General features: G+C 34.4%; 1 long non-coding RNA gene across 1 annotated transcript; it reads left to right on the top strand.

The window, feature by feature from the left end:
* Positions 1 to 940: 940 nt before the first annotated feature.
* On the top strand, positions 941 to 12,715 carry LOC149783544 (uncharacterized). The gene is made up of 3 exons (XR_016413624.1): positions 941 to 1,044; positions 8,008 to 8,066; positions 8,920 to 12,715. It is a non-coding gene; the product is annotated as an uncharacterized LOC149783544 (long non-coding RNA).
* Positions 12,716 to 16,453: the final 3,738 nt, after the last annotated feature.

Genomic DNA, 16,453 nt, shown 5'->3' with positions numbered 1-16,453 from the left:
CCTTCCTACACCAGCTTGTTCTATCTGAAAGAAAGCAGTTCAGAATATAGTTCTAAATGGCGACGAATTATATCCGAAGTTTCTTTCAAGACTTAACGGAAAACGCCGAGAATGTTAAACATGATACAAGATGTCGGAACTTGGATTGACCCATTCCGTTCTTGTGCGACCACCAAAGAATAGTCTAGAATGTGGCTTGCATTGCTTTACATGCGATCTCTTGATGTGCAAGTAGATTGGCTGAAATGAAACATACCAACGGGTTTATTCTTTAGCTTAGATGGTGTGTTTGCATGATTTGTCTTCCGATTCACCCTTCAAAAAACATTGTAATTGCAAGTAAGCTTTAAAAGCATATGTAATAACCAGTCTAAAGATTCCATATATGAAATCACCATCGAGCAATAGAAAATGTTTAGTGAGTACCAGTGCATGTTAATACGTCATATCTACTAGACCCACTGCAATTACCCATTTTTTAAAAACAACTTATATATTTTATTTAGAATCATATATATATATATATATATATATATATATATATATATATATATATATATATATATATATATATATATATATATATATATATTTCATTCGGCCCATAGTCTTGACATGGAATGTTGCTCAATGCAGGCGGTATATGTCGTCCATAAGGCACGCTTGATGACATTGCAACTTCATAAACATATTTTACATTAAAACGACACCCAACTCGACCAAATTCATGCATTCGCGTCAAAAATAGAAATATAAATGATGTTGATTAAAGAACAAAATGACCATTATTGGAATAATTATATATGTTCTTGAAGTAACGTTATAAGACATCCTATATTTTCCTTAAAGTAACCATATAAAAGACATGGATGTTGAAGCGAAATTGTAAATCAGAGTTTATAATAAACAGATTATTGATTATATACTGTCGGACATCTTGCGTGCACTCAATGCTTTCTCGCAGCCGATTCTCAGGCTGGTTGGATACACGCCAAACGGACTCATCCACATGAGATATCAGACAGTGCACACATACAGTGACCGGTAAGTAAACATACCCTAACCTAAATTTATTAGATGCTGTAAGTTGGTCCTATGGACTTTATACTAAACAATATTTTCCAATATACCTCGTTGTCAAGTTGTATATGTCGTTGATAAGGACGCTTGTTATTACCTGACGGTATCCAACTCTCCCAACAGCGTCACGAATGAAATTATGCATGAAGCTGAGTAGCAAGTAAGATTAAATGTACTGAAGCATTTATAATTAATTTATTATAATGATGTTTAGGAATGTTGAAACTGGTACCATTGGATTTGCCCAGATCACCTAAAAAGGTGCATCTTTGGGTTAGGCACTTTATTTTGCAGTTGCCTCGGCATTGAATAACCAATTTGTGTTGCTGAGTCGTAAACCTCCTTCTCTCCCCCCCCCCCTCTCTCTCTCTCTCTCTCTCTCTCTCTCTCTCTCTCTCTCTCTCTCTATATATATATATATATGTATGTATCTGTGTGTGTGTGTGTGTGCAGCTACTATACCATAAAGCAGTCATAAATGTTTATTGATACCATGTGACTGTTATTACTAAATTAAAGTTTGATTTCTCTTGTTAATTTCCTTGCAAATAATTTGCTATTTCCACATTCATATATACCTAATTGTCCTACAACGATCCGACCTTAATTCAAATTTAATTTCATCAAAACATCTCCTACACAGCACCACAACTTCAGCCAATAAGAAGAAGAAAAAAATCTTTCGCAAAAAATACTTTCTTGAGCATATTTATTTTAGTTTGCCGTGAAGACAGGTAGAATTTATACCCTATAACAAACAACATCTTTAAATTCAACAAGCATGTATAATGCATTTCGAAAACAGCATATAATATTTAGAAAACATGCCTAGGTTTTCAATGAAATTTTGTACAAGATATAAGTAAGGATAACAATGGATTACTTTGATCATTACGTGTTGTTACTTCAATGGATATGATAAAACTAAATGGAGACAATCAGACTCATTATATTAAGAGCTTGACAGCTATAATGACAAAATGAAAGTACCAATACCAACTGCCACTACCACCAATCGAAAACCAAGCATAAATAATAATAATAATAATAATAATAACAATAATAATAATAATAAAGATAATAATAATAATAATAATAATAATAATACCGATGACAGCAACCAAAAATGAAACGATTATAATGATAATCCCTTGGTCGGAATCTTAAGTTTTTTAATTGTATTTATTTACTAACATGTCAGATTAATTATCATTTAACTTTTGAACAAGTAGAACTCTAGACCAACAGCTTCTTAAACACTTATTATCTGCTCTCAAAATAATATGGCTCTATTCTTTTCACTTTTATGGAGTTTATTGTTGTTTGTTATTTTACTCAAACATTCTCATGCGTTGCCATCTGGCTAGCAAGTCGTAAACATTTTCAGTCCCCATATGTCTGTGAGATTATTGCTTCAGGGCATTGACTAGTTCGATATAATAAAAAAAATCGATAATGTACAGATCACTGATGTATCATGAAATACTGTACACCTAACCTTGATTCTCATAATGCATATATGTTATCACAGGCAGTTAACCGAATTACCTACGAAAGAAAGGTCATATGAAGGTTAGACTAGTTTCTTTTCAAGTATGACCGATAGCAGGTTTTCGCAAAAGATATAACAAGTAAATGTTAATTATAAAAAAGTTAATTTTGTTTCTAACGTATACCGCAAAGCGGATAATTACCTAAATATCAAATAGATGTCGTATTAATGTGGGAGTGGTTTATTTTAACCATCACGGTCTATTAGCCTGCACAATATTTAGCATACTATACTATCACCTAACTTAAAAATTAGCAGCCGGGGTGGGGTGGGGTGGGATAGGGTGGGGTGGGGTGAGTTCTTACCCCGTTACCCACGATTGTCGAGTCCTTTTATGGCTAGCATCCTTTATATTCCCTTATCGTTCAAAAGTAGAGATTTACCTAATTTATCACTGCAGCGTATAATGAGACTAATGCATACACATACATAAGTACCAAGCACTATAACTGTGTATACTCAGGGAGTCATGCATACATACACACATAAGTACCAAGCACTATAACTGTGTATACTCAGAGACTCATGCATATACACACACATAAGTACCAAGCACTATAACTGTGTATACTCAGGGACTCATGCATACGCATATATACTTCGCTAGTACTAGAGCTGTGAATAATATGAGAATCGTGCATACAGATATACAAGTACCTGGTACTATAGCTATGTATAACCAAGGACTCATGTCATATACACACATAGAAGTCCCTAGTACTATAGCTGATTATTTATAATCAGGGACTTGTGTCATATATATTCCCCTAGAAGCAGATCTTCAGAATGAGCCTAATCCATGCTTTCTAAAAAATTAACCATCCATGAAAGAAACATGTTTCTTCTGTACAGCATGCATCATCTAGAGATAGATGTTTAGATAGGGATAAATTAATCTCCAGCTTGGTGTCGTAATGTCTTTAAAGATTGTAATGCATAATATCATTAATATTTTAAATATAGTATTTTCGTTATTAAACATACGGCACCAGTCTGGGCAGATACTTAAAGTAACGCGATATTTCTCATCTAAAGATTTATCAGCATATGTTAATCCAACCAAGACACGTTTTAAACCGTGATATTAGAGGGACATATAATTAAAGGGACATAGAATCATATTTGGTTTTCTCCGATAATACCTGGGTATATGCTTCTTTTTAAGTTAAAATATAATAGATATTCAACTATGTGGTCAACTCCTTTTAAATTTTTAGTGTACGTGATGATACTCTTAATTGAGTGAAAGTAATTGCATAGTCTGGGATACTAGTATATATAAAAAACAGTAAAACTATGTTAAGGTTTGTAAACCAATATTTCTTGATGAATAGGCAAATCTAGTAGAATCATTTTGAATCAATTTGTATAACATCCATTGTTTTAAAATAGTCATAAAGAAATTATCTCACCAATACACTGGACATGCAAAGCTTCATAAAATGCTTAACTAGGTAATACAATTCTAACCATTGAAGGTCTGTTCTGTTTTCCAGTTGCACCGGTGTTAAACCAAGATTAAATTAGAAAACAAAATCGAACAATGTTACACGACGTTCTGCCAACCCATCCTATAAAACAAAATTATTTTGGATACGTTTTAACGTAAAGTGATTTTCATATGAACTGTAATTATACCGTTACCATGAAATCGTCATTTGCAAATCCCTATTATTCTGCTTTGTAATTTAAGAACTGTCTGACAAGTTTGTCTAATAGATTCAAAATGCGACTTACAGAATGATCAGTGAATTTATAAAAGTATTTACTTAAATTATAACTTGCTTCATAAGCGAGATCACAGGTAGTTTTTGAGCTTCTGAGAAAGAGCCGCCAGAAGTAAATCAATACCTAGATAGAAGTTTTTTTTCCACAATCTCTACCACAACTTTATGGAAGAAAAATTTACAATGTGTAGGAATTTTTCCACCTTTCCTAAATGTCATTAATTTTCTTTCTGAATTATTTACAGATAATTTGTATCTATCACATTAAAATTTAAACATGAGTCCGAAAAGACTGCAATATCATCAGCAAGCATTAATGTCATAAATTTTTGCCAATCTTTTCTACCGCATAAACACCACTTAGGTAAAATTCATCTCCTATGCTGTTCATACAAAATGCAAACAAAAATGGTGAAAAACATTCTCCTTAACCCTGAAAACATTTTTTAAGTGCATTTAGAGACTTCACCTTTGATTATCTATTAGTATACGTATCTTAAGCACCATTTAACACCTTGCCCCAGATTCATACTTTAATGAATTCACAGCGTAGATTAGATCTGACAGTATGATAATAACAAAAAAAACTTCATTAAATCAATAAATACTTAGTACACGTTCTAATCATTATTGATCATATGAATTATTAAACCGTTCAAAATGAATATATCATCTCTTGTCCTAATATTCTTTATAAAACCTAACTGGAATTCATTATAAACATAATACACTTTCACCCAATAATCAGTCTAGCATTCAAAATACCCGTTAAAAGTTTTCCAACCAAATTAAGCAAGGTAATACTTTTATACATTATTAATAGATCCTTTCTTGCCTGACCACGTTTTTAAAAACCTGTCTGTATTCAAAAGGATTTAAATAGCTTATGTAAAGCATAAAGGAACCAGTCTGTCCAAGTCATGTGCAAATTATATCTGGTCGATCACTTGTCTCATTCTTTAAATTATGCATATTGCTTTAATAATTTCATCGTGAAAAATGTTTGTATTTAATTCACCAAAAATATTTTTCGAACACACTGTTCAATTAGTGTTCGTTAAAATCACTGTGTCTGTGTGTGATTGGATTTTTAAAGTAGCTTTAACAATGTTCAGTCATATCGCTACGATGTATGCATTGTGGCAGTCTATAGTGATGTCTAGTACTGGAGCATCATGCGGTAGACATGTAGCAAGATGTCCCACCCAGTCACATTATCCTGACACCAGGCCGATCAGTCCTAACACTAACTTCTTAATGCTGGGCGCCTAGCTAGGCAGCTGTTAGTACCTCATTTTTATAAGTCTTTTGGTATGACTCCCCTGGGTTTCGAACCCACGATCTCCCGCATCCCAGGCCGACGCTCTAACCATTAGAACACCAGATCAAAATAAGTCATATCATAGGTTGAAGTATACACAACGGCAGAAGGGGTATTATTAAACGAATGAAACTAACATTTTGGAGGTTGAATAACAATAAAATATTAGGGGTTGAATGCCAATAAAATATTAGGGGTTGAATAACAATAAAATATGTGGGGTTGAATGCCAATAAAATATTAGGGGTTGAATAACAATAAAATATATGGGGTTGAATGACAATAAAATATTAAAGGTTGAATGACAATAAAATATATGGGGTTGAATGACAATAAAATATTAAAGGTTGAATGACAATAAAATATTAGGGGTTGAATGACAATAACATTATAACGGTTGAATGACAATAAAATATTAGGGGTTGAATGAAAATTAAATATTTGGGGTTGAATGACAATATGATATTAAGGGTTGAATGATAATAAAATGTAAAAGGTTGAATGACAATAGAATATTTGGGGTTGAAAGACAATAAAATGTTAGGGGTTAAATGAAAAAACACAACGTATTATGACTTTTAAACAGTACAAGATTTAATTCGTTACAATATTCTTTAGCATCTGCGAATTTGACTTTACACGATGTCTTGGTCTTTTATTGTACTCCTACCAACATGTATTTGTGGTCTTTTCATTCAGGCTTTTATCATTTCATATCTGTTAACGTCCGATTTTTATTACGACTCAATGGTCTTATAAAAGTAACAGAAAAGAGTGAAAACCGACAAGTTTTGTAAAATTCAACTAATAAAATATTTTTCCCGAAAATATAGTGTTAAAATTTAAAGAGAACTTACAGTATTGTGAATTAAATCCTAAAAGTTCTATCACAAGCCCAAAAGTATATTGTATTCCAAATCAGCTCCAGTGATGTTCCCAATGAAATCCAACGTTGAGTATGCTGATGTACCATTAGCCTTGAATTTGATATTTTATCAACAGTCTTGATGTATCAAAATAATGTACTTAAGAATGTCTTTAAATGAATTCACAATAATCCCAAAATAGTGATTACATCCTTAAGTCTATGAGCACTTTGTAATTCCACTGTATAACTGAAATAAAAAAACTCTCAAATAATTACTGAACACAATAAAAAGACTCATTCCTCTGCAGTTGTTTAAGATAGGAATAATTAATTCAATTTATCACAAACTTTATATTTAAAAAATTAAGACACAATAAGAGAACCAGGATGATGGTCATAATTTCATTTCCAGAACATTCTAAGTTGTAAACAAGTCTAAAGGTCACGTAAACAGGTTTACCCAAATAAAAGTTCAAACCATTATCATGAAGCTGTGTAACGTTGTTTTACAAAAATGACCCTTCCAATCATGAACAGAAGTGAAACACATAATATAGATACACATATGACGTTAACAATCAGATCAAAAATTGTTTTGTCTGTAATTCGCAATCAAAACTATACTGCACTATACAAAGTTTGTTTAACCTTGGTAGAACAAGATTAATACGTTTCTGAAAAAAATATGCATACAAATTTTTAGATATCTGTAAATTGATTTATATAATTATAAATGTCGTCATAAGTACAATTAAGACTTTACATATTCCAGTTACGGTATGCTATATCATAGGATCTTATTCCACCTATATACTCATGTCTATAAATTGCATTCCAAATAAAAATATTTTTAATTCCTTCATATGCTTTATTATGATTAGTATTTCAAACACTTCCGATGAAAGAAAACAAGCAAGCAATGGCCTGACCAAATGCTGTGATCATCAACCACGAACGTATTTACATATTAAAATAAGGATTAACTAGCAAGAATATAATCTACAACACTAGAACCCCTACTTCCAGGGAATGTATATTTACCAATCCCTTTATTATCATCAGCTCTACCATCGTTATTTATGAGACCACCAACTCTACCATCGTTAATTATGAGATCATCAACTCTGCCGTCGTTAATTATGAGATCACCAACTCTACCATCGTTAATTATGAAATCATCAACTCTACCGTCGTTAATTATGAGATCACCAACTCTACCATCGTTGATTATGAGATCATCAACTCTACCATCGTTAATTATGAGATCACCAACTCTACCATCGTTAATTATGAAATCATCAACTCTACCGTCGTTAATTATGAGATCACCAACTCTACCATCGTTGATTATGAGATCATCAACTCTACCGTCGTTAATTATGAGATCACCAACTTACCATCGTTAATTATGAGATCACCAACTCAACCATTGTTAATTATGAAATTCTTTTACTTGCAGAAATTGAGAAGCATATACTCATTTGAATTAGACGGCTGTATCGTAATGCTGACGAACAGGTAATTCCAGATACTACCTCAAGTACATTCAACTCCTGTTCTCACCCTCCATTCCTTGCAAACCATAAAGTCACACAGCAAAATATTAACTCACATATAGCATTTGTTTTGTTTTGGAATTTAACAACATCATTATACCATTAAAAACACTGGCTGCCTACATGTACTTTGTGGTTCAATATAGCATAAACAAAATATTTAAATTTGAGGCAATTGCTAAGCTCTCCCGCTATTTTCCTAGTTTTTCTACTTCAAATATCTCTCTCTCTCTCTCTCTCTCTCTCTCTCTCTCTCTCTCTCTCTCTCTGAGTGCACTAGAACTTAAATACTATCAGAAAATCATGTAGGTAGTTAACATTTGATAAAATCAATAAATAGGATATAACAGTCTTCAAATGAATAATTTGTAAAATATGTATATGTTCCATAGTAATCATTTCGTTCACCCTCAACCATCCATGTTAATCAATTAGCTAATTACCAACCCTCCATGTTAATGAGCTCGCTCGTTACCAACTATCCTTCTTAATCAGTTATCTCATTACTAACCATCCTTGTTAATCAATTAGCTAATTACCAACCATCCATGTTAATCAATTAGCTAATTACCAACCCTCCATGTTAATGAGCTCGCTCGTTACCAACTATCCTTCTTAATCAGTTCGCTCTTTACTAACCATCCTTGTTAATCAATTAGCTAATTACCAACCATCCATGTTAATCAATTCATTCATCACCAAAACTCTATTTTAATCAGTTCATTAATTACCAATAGTCTATGCTAATCAATTCGCTAATTACCAACCATCCATGTTAATCAGTTCATTTATTACCAATAATCTATGTTAATCAGTTGAATCACTGGCAACCATCTGAGAAGCTGATGTTGAATGCACTCAAGTTAAGGAGCCTCATGAATACGGGGCAGGGCCATTGCACTCAGGTTGAGGAGCCTCGTGAACACATGGTAGGGCCATTGCACTCAGGTTGAGGAGCCTCGTGAATACAGGGTAGGGCCATTGCAAATAGATTACCCACCCACCCCAGTGAATTGGAGCCAATTATCGTCATCACCGAGAGCTGTGATGGTTCATTGGTTAGTGCAACGGAATCGCGTACCCGAAGTCACGGGTATAAATCTTTCTTAGTTCAACATATTATTATTATTATTATTATTATTATTATTATTATTGTACATTCATTCTCAAATACCTTCACACTATAGTTGTTATATGATGTTACGATAAGAAACAAAAACCATACAGCTACATGAATAAGAAGGGGTCGATTGAGAGAAAAAAATTACGAAAGTTTTGAACTTTGGTTTTTCTGTGATGTTTCAAAACTAACAAAACTAAAATGGTTGTTATATTAACAATATATTAAATATGTTTACCAATCAGCAAATATCATAGTATAATCCAAGGTACAACTAATATTTAGAATTTAATTACAACGTACAGTTTTCGCTGTGCTTATTGAAGTCTGTTTGGTCACACCCTATCGTATAATATGAACTATTATGTAAACTGTAGCTAGAGAATCGTCTACACATTCTTTTCAACGCGAACTAGAGTGAATGAAGTTATCCAAGTGCACTTTTATTATGTTGCCATGCTTTTCCATTTGGTCTCTTTTATAGACTTTAAATCTGTAAATCATTGCTGAGTCCAAGATAAGCAGCGATCTATTGCTCACCGAAAGTGTCATTTTTTATTGTCAGTGCATACAGTTTTGAGACGTTCTTGGTTGAATTACCTTCTTTAGGCTCGCCGGGTGGAATGCTTCTATTAGATTTGGGGAATTGAAATAAAATTTGTTGTTGGTTACGGAACACCAAGGGATCGGAGAAACACATTAATATTAAGGCGTTTATGTGAATGGCCTATATGTAGAAGTAACTGCGAGCTAATTTAGGCTAAGGTACACCATTTGTATGCGACTGAATCGCCATATTGTTGGCCACTAGTTTTGCGTCTCTGTAACTCCGGATTCGAATTTCGAATACAGCGTGATCAGTAGATTTACTCGTATCAGTGTTCATTTCACCAGTACAAAATACCATATAGTCTGACATTCACAACCTAATGGGCGTGTATATATCAGTGCCTGTTTTGGCCATGACTCCTTTACAGACATGAAGTGTGGATGGCTGAGTTGTCAAAAAGATACTCTCTCTCTCTCTCTCTCTCTCTCTCTCAGTACTCAGTTATTATCATGTCGCAGCTATTGTGCAGATGCATAATATAAACAAAGCACGTTTATTAATAGAATCAGCTTGGTTACTTATCCTTTTTCCTCAATAAGGAATAAGTAACAGTTTGTTTTCCAAAAAATACCAATTGAATTTTTGTTTTTTAATTATTCAAATATCCATTTGGAACCAGTTTTGAGATTTGGTATATTGGGATCTCTGCTTGTACCTCTAAAAAAAAGTATTGACGAAATTCGTCTAGCGAAATCGGATGAATAGGATGGTCCTAATGGGCTGGTTGTGCATAGCCTAAATAGAGATGTTCAACGGTGTACATAGTCTGAACTATGCGGTCCTCTGCTTATGCAGTGTGATTTAAACCCTGTTTTCATATCTTGTGCTCAGGGGTTTGATCATTAGAAACAGTTTGGACGCAAATTCTTTCATCAGATTCCATGAAATATTGAGGCAAAATAGGGAATAATTCTATAACGTCTACGTGTAGACAGGTGGTACCACCTCATGTGTGAGATTAGGTCACCTGTTTAACATCGTTTGATACCATTGTTTGACTCAGGTTGTTTGAGATCTGCTTTAGTCGCTGCAAAAAGATTTGACAAATTTTTGTATAGCTGAATAACCCAAATACCAGGCCAAAATTGGAATAATACACTATACTACCTATATAGAGAAAATCTATTCTATGATCAATCAGTCCTATCAGAATCCCCGTTATATCGATTTTCATTCGAACCTTATCCTGGTAATTTGTAGCAACACGTGACCTAAGAACTCTAGAATAAGTTGAGACCATCTTTGTAGAGAGGAACTGGAGAAATAGAAGAGCCCTTATGGGTACTGGCTACATAAAGCTGATACCAAGAGAACCGATTCTATCAACACTATGGACTACGGAAAATCCTAGTCAAAGTATTTTATGAGAATCCCTTTCGGTGTGTTGTAGTCAGGGACCTGCTTAAATACTGGAAAACGTTTAGACGCAAGTCATCCCGTGGATTCCAATAAATTTGGACTCAAAGTAGGGAATAATTACAAAACTCTTAAGAAAAGTTATATAGTAATACCATATGTGAATGATCAGCTCCCTGCCTTGAATGATGAGATCCCTGCCTTGAACAATCAGATCAGAAATTCCATACAAATTACTGATATACGAAATTTATTTACATCCTTTCAACCAATTATTATCTATTTTGGATGGTCTATCTACATGAGTACTAGATGTGTTTAACACAGAAACACCGTACAGTCTTTACTCTTTGCGGTTATACAAGCTTTAGGGGCCCTGAGTGGCCGAGTAGTCTAAAGCTCACCGTTCCGGATCACTGCCATCTCACATCTGTCAGCGTGGGTTCGAGTCTCAGGCAGGCTAAGGTGGGAACGTGAGAAAGCTTGCCAGTAGCTTCTCGTGGGTCGGTGGTTCTTCCCAGGGTTTTCCAGGGTTCTTCCTCGACCAGTTATACTGGCCGTCATATATAGCCTATCTTGTGCTGAAAAATGGCGTTAAACGCTACAACAACAACAATACATGCTTTATGCTTGTTAGTACCCGATTCGGGCAAATCAATGTAGTACGGTCTATGAGTACTTGTTCAGACTATAAAGGACTACATTAAAAATGAGATTACTGTGCTGTGATTTATACAATTTAAGCCACTCATAGCTTCACTTACACAGATGGAGTTGTATAGTAGAACTAAAATAAATTGGACGCAAAAGCTACATTGGTATATGGTGTCCATTTCCTGTAGCGAAGGTTTCGCTAGCATCTGGTGTCCCTTTCTTGCAGCTAAGGTTACGCTGGCATCTGGTGTTCCTTTCCTGTATTTTTACGGATTGTTTAATATCACATTTCTAGTATTTTATCAACTATGTTTATTGTTGTAGTGTAATTTCAAATACTTTCAAACCACGTCTGGTCTTGTTCCAAATGGACACAACCACACCGCCATTGAGTTTCCGACTGCTTGCTAGTCCAGTGAACATTTCCTTTTGATTTTAACTTAATTGTAAGCCTGTGGGATAAATAAAACGAATAAAAAAAGATTACTCGTTTTCTGTCACAATTTGTGCATACTGTGAATTCGTGTATTTTCGTTAGTGACAATGCGCATGGCTTTGTTAAAGCTGAATTTGCAGTTCTTAGATTTGTGGATTACCCCTCAAAGAAATAAAACCCAGCTAAATGTCTGTCATGAGTCTCCTGTATCGCAAACAACCGGTTCCCATATCATTAAGCAATGATTCACATGTGTCTCGCAATCTGATTTGTCAGCAGTTCACTGAGATCATTCACAAGCCTCATTTGTTTGTGAGTAAAAACATCTAGATCGCAGTATGGAATATTGCTTTAAACAATTCATATTTTCTTATACCTTGGCAACAACAAAATATAGTGGAAACCTAGTTTTTAATCCCGGTTTCGATGTAAATATGTTTCACCTATATTAAATTTACAGGCCTTCTCTCACATGTAACAATTACTTGCTGGTGACTTCAGATTTGACAAGGCATTTGTCGGTTTAGTCCTGTACCTAAGTTGTACTTAAATCGATTAACATTATTAAATATGTATGCATCGATTCATGATATGTACGAAATTAAAGGTTATTCACCCGCTGAAAATTTATCTGGTTGAAAGAGGTTTGCTTGTTACTTGTCTCTCTAGTTACTGGGTCTGTTTACATAAAACATTGCGTGGATGATTAAATCGGAACGATCTCAACAAGATGTAAACTGCTTAGAAGTATTTTCTATTAAATATGACGTTTTTAGACGCATATCATAATAAAGGAATGTAAAATCAATTACTGCAATACAAATTATACTTGGTCTGCCTGTAAACATTTTTTGAAAAATGTGGTCGCCTGTTAATATTGGATAAATAAGTTTAATATAAATTTACTATTTTTCATCTGAGAATAAAAGACGATATCGAGACACGACTTAAATCGAGATTAATGCAAATTATAGTCTGTTCGTTACATTAAGAAAGATATTTTCGTGTTTCGTCACTTACACGTGTAGAATAAAACTTTAGTATGTTAACAGTCAAAGAGTTCTCCACAGCTATATTTACAAAGAAGCTCCATAATCCGCATGCTATATGAATAAATGTAAATGTTTTTCCCGTATTTGGATATTGTGACTTTGTCAGGGAGCAACAGAGAGGGCGAACAGACCATAGAATTCCGACAAAAAAATAAACTAAAAATAAATCATCTCGTAGAAAGGTCCAGATTTTTACAAATAAACGTTTCATTGAGATGTTTTATTTTTTGTTGAAACCAACCCCATCAATAAAAACTTAGTTCGAAAAGGTAGCTGAAAAATAAAGTATTCTACGTGTTTATTTATTTTTTGTTTATTTACTGGACGACCAACATTGGTAGACGCCCTCTCTGCTGCTATTAATTACAAAATTGTTATATTAAAAATAATGGTACATCCAGAATCTCATACTGCAAGAATAGCACGAGAGACTAGAAGCAATTAAAAAATTTCTTCCCGTGCGAGATTCATTTAGAAAAAATCTACAAGCGCAGCAAGAAGCACGAGTTGAGTACGAAGAAGACACTAAAAAACTGTTTAAGCCCGTCACTGCAGCTACTGAGAAAGTTACAACAGTCATCAAAGAAGATCTTCTTCCGGTATCAAAACAAACAGCAGAACAAACCGAAAAAATAGCAAGAAGAACTAAACAAACAAAGAAGATTTTACGAGATCTTCCAATTGATATAGTTGCGGCTCAACCTCCACCTGTCGGCGAAGAAGTACTTGAAAGTATTGGAAAACTTTATACTGAAGTCACCGGCGCGAAGAAAGAACAAACACCTGAACCCGGGCCAATAAAGGAAAATATAAAATTAATTACAAATTTTAAGGAAAGGTTTGTCGAAGATATTAGAAATACTAAAAGAGAAAAATTACCCGAAAAAATATTAGATTATATATCTAACAAATCTGCTGTTTTGAACCCCCCTTATGAAAAAACAAAAAATGATAATCTTATTAGATGGATATATCGCATACATGAAAATAAAGGACAAGCTAGAGAGGATGATTCGAAATATAAAGCTCTTTATAAAGAAGTAAACACACTTTATAGAGACAGACAGAGAGAGAAACAAGAAGAACTCTCCCAGTATCAACTTCCTCCACCTCTGCAACAAACAGAACAAAAACATTCTTTTTATTCACCGCTGATGTCGAAAATTAAAGAAATGTTTGTAGCGACACCACCTAAAAAATCAGAAAAAGAAAAAGAAGTACGGGGGAGTAGTCTGGGAGATGATTTTGTTTGTCCCGATAACATCATTAATGATGTGTCACGGTTAGAAGTTCTCATAGGAGGAAAACGTGCCGGGAATAATTCACCAGAAATAATTAATGAAGCATCTGATATTTGACGGCGATTATTTCAAGGTGGTATCATGGATATCGGCGTTTACCGAGAACTTATCGATGAACTTGTTAATGACTAGTTGTTAGATAAATAACAAATAAAAATAAGATGATCATACATAATAATCATCGTAAATCTGTACAGGTCAGAGCGGTAAACTCACGATTACCAATCTACAGAGCTACTTACGGAGATGGACTTGGTGATGTTATTCAGGGATTATTTACAAGGATAGCTCCAAAAGCAGCACCTATTGCAAAACAATTATCGATGAAAGCTATTGATATTGTTCGTGATAAAGCTCCTAGTGCAATTGTCAATGTTGCTGGTAAGGCGTTCTCGGCGATCAAAGATAGACTAGCACGATTATTACGACGAAAACAACAACCGGTAAAATTACCAAGTACTGAGCTGATGCCAGCAGATGTCAGTAAAATAATAAATCAGGCTGCAAATCAAAAACTAGCGGCGATATCTGAAGAAGCAGAAAAAATATAACAGCAAATTTAATAGCAGGAAGCGGTCTTCGTCGACGATGATTTAAATCATCATTTGGAAAAATGGTAATTATAATAAAATGTTCAAGCGCGAATCAGACCCAGCATTTGATATGGAAGCACCTGTCCTTAAGTATGAATCGGTGCGTGATTATCAATTTTATTCCTATGACGCAAGACAACCAAATCAGCGGGGGCGAATAGAATTACAGGTTCATGATACAAATAGATATTTCTTGCCCGCTGAGGCGTTTATTGAAGTAGAAGGTAGACTTGTAACGAATGTTGTAGCTAATACGCCATATGCTGCTAATTTGCGTGTTGGTTTTGTCAACAACGGGATTATGGCTTTGTTTGATAGCGCCACATACATGATTGATGGAAAAAATACTGAATCAATTCAGAAGGATGTTGATGTTGCTACAACAATAATTGGTCTAGCGAGATATTCTGACGACATTACAAGATCAGCCGGTCCAACAATGATGTTTGCTAAAGATATTATTAACCACGCTGATCATGTTCAATATACTAAATTACGAACACCACAAGATACTGCATCTGATCCACAACCAGTTGACTTTGAACACGCAGCCAGACCAGCCGCTGCTTTTGATATTATAGGAAGTGTCAATGCGACTTGCAACTTAGGGTTTGCAACACGCCGAGCAGCGTTGTCGGGAGATAATAGAAATTTTTCGTGTGCAATTCCATTATCTCGCATCTTTGGATTTTGCAGAAATGTTAGAAAGGTAATCTTTGGAGCTAAACACACAATTGTGCTCGTAAGAAAAGGTGATGATAATGATGCAATCTGGCGAGGTGCTGGTGTTGCTGATGGTAAAGTAAATATATCAAAACTTTCATTGTGGATGCCAGTAATGACTCCATCTATTACTGAAGAACAAAAATTAATTTCTTTTATGGATCAAGGCGGTAAATCATTGCTATCATGGTTAACAGTAACCACAGATTCTATTCAAAGTTCTGTTAATGGTTTATTTACGTGGCATATAGCGTCACAACAAGGTGTTTCTACACCACGACATATTTTTATTGCGCTGCAAGATAATGCTCGGACGAATGATCAAGAACGTTCACATATGATATTTGACAGCCTTGGAGTTAATGAAGTTTCCTTACGGATAAATGGACATCAAGAACCAGCTGAAGATATATTGTTAAATTTTGATCAAAGTCACGTAGCGCGTGCATATCATCGTTTAATGTCATTCATGGGACGTGATCAAAATATAGATACTGGTTTGCA

This window comes from Sinohyriopsis cumingii, chromosome 14, assembly GCF_028554795.1.
Source record: "Sinohyriopsis cumingii isolate HCF-2022 chromosome 14, ASM2855479v2, whole genome shotgun sequence".
Classification (NCBI taxonomy): domain Eukaryota; kingdom Metazoa; phylum Mollusca; class Bivalvia; order Unionida; family Unionidae; genus Sinohyriopsis; species Sinohyriopsis cumingii.
The sequence above is the reverse complement of the archived record's forward strand: the minus strand, read 5'-3'. Positions and strand labels throughout refer to the sequence as shown.